The 1,719-nt window shown below is 46.4% G+C and overlaps 1 protein-coding gene across 7 annotated transcripts in view; it reads right to left on the bottom strand.

The window, feature by feature from the left end:
* The window catches only part of LOC103482400 (phospholipid phosphatase-related protein type 5), a 124,940-nt gene that overhangs the window by 91,065 nt on the left and 32,156 nt on the right, over positions 1 to 1,719 (bottom strand). The gene's annotated exons all lie outside the window — the stretch shown is intronic.

Genomic DNA, 1,719 nt, shown 5'->3' with positions numbered 1-1,719 from the left:
TCTACAAGGTGTTGGTGTTTGGCTCCTCTGCTATTTATGCCTATGCCCTTCTGTGCTGTGCTCATGTATTTTATCCATGTGCCCACTTACCTTAGCCACTATGATGCCTGACATGAGCTTCCATGTTGTAGAGAGACAGGTTATTGGCCGACAGTTGGATGGGACTGAACCCTTTGAGGGATCTTTCTGGATCAGGACTGTGCGCCCTTCAGTTAACCATTCAGGGTGAGTCCCATTTTGTAGCAGCTGGTTCAGTTGAGCTGCCAGTCGCTCATGGAGGGCAGTGAGTTTCTTCATCCAGTAGGCATGGATCATGGCAGGTCCAGGTGCCGTCCAGTTTTTCATACCTGAGACTATTTCTTGGACATTTGCCACAGTGATGGTTACCGGGGCTTGCTCAGGGAGGTTGCTGTGGTCCTCTCATAGAGAGATTAGCCACTGTGCATTGCTGTTGTTGGACGCCTCCCTTTCCCATTTGCCTTTCCAGTATTGTTCTGTCTCCAGCCTTGGTGGGTCTGTTTTGTTGTTATTATCCTGCCATTGGAAGTACACTTTAGCTGTACTTAAAATGGTACTCCACCCAGGAGTACCAGGGTGGAGAAGAGCTGGTTAATCCTCCTGGCTTCATTCTCTCTCGTGTATCTCTTTAGGCGGCTGGCCAAGGCTTGGAGCCTTTGTTTGGCAGTTTTGAGTGCTTCAGGTATGGGCATCTGGCTGTACTTCTTAGGTAGTGATCTTTTCAATGCACTCCTTTGGAGTTCTGACAGTTGACTCACTTCCCTCCTTGTTATCTTGATTTTAGCCTCTAATCGTCTTTTCCATGGTGGGTATTGGGTCTCATGGTTGCTCTTATAGCCAAACATCTCAAGGATCACTGATGCTGAGTTGCATATCAGTTCATTGGTTTCTGTTATGGTGTTGGTAGGGATCGTTCTCAATGCTGCATTCAATTCTTCAATGTGACTTTCTGAGGTACTTCACTCAACAGTTGTAATTGGTGTCGGGGTTGCCTGGTGTTCATTTGGGCCACGATTCTTTCTCTCAGGTCAGTTGCTGCCTTGTTCAGCTTTGATGGTTCATTCATTACTGTGGCTACATACCCAGTTTCTGGGCAGCTAGTTGGAGTTAACTCCCCTCTGACCTGGCGTCCTGGCTCCTCCCCAGGACGCCAGGTACCTCGTCAATCTCACGTTGTGATAGTAGTTGCCGTTTGCAGATGTTGGAACAATGAGCTACTAGTTGTTTGGCAGTTAGTGTTGACTGGGGATGTCAAACTAACCATTCCTCCCACATTCTTTGCATGTAACCCCTCTGACTAGGGTTACTTGAGTAGTAGCATTCAGTAGACCATTTTTCATCAAGGTGCTCTGGTTCCCCAGCACCTGACGCAGACCTTGTTTGGCTGGGCGACGTCTGAGCCGGCATGTCATGCTTATCAATGTCTCTCATGGTGTGAGGTAGGCTATATAGCTCAAAGGGTCTTGCCTAAGCTCAATGTCACTGTTGTATGCTTTTGCCCCAGCCTAGATTCGACCCTGGGTCTCCAGGGTGAAATACTGGTGACTACCCATTGAGCTATACAGTCAGACTTACACAGGACTGTATACTGTATACAAAAGAGTATATAGATAGATAGATAGATAGATAGATAGATAGATAGATAGATAGATAGATAGATAGATAGATAGATAGATAGATAGATAGATAGATAGATAGATA

The sequence above is a fragment of the Poecilia reticulata genome, linkage group LG20 (assembly GCF_000633615.1).
Source record: "Poecilia reticulata strain Guanapo linkage group LG20, Guppy_female_1.0+MT, whole genome shotgun sequence".
NCBI classification, from domain to species: domain Eukaryota; kingdom Metazoa; phylum Chordata; class Actinopteri; order Cyprinodontiformes; family Poeciliidae; genus Poecilia; species Poecilia reticulata.
Note: the sequence above shows the minus strand (reverse complement) of the source record. Positions and strands in the feature narration are given on the sequence as shown.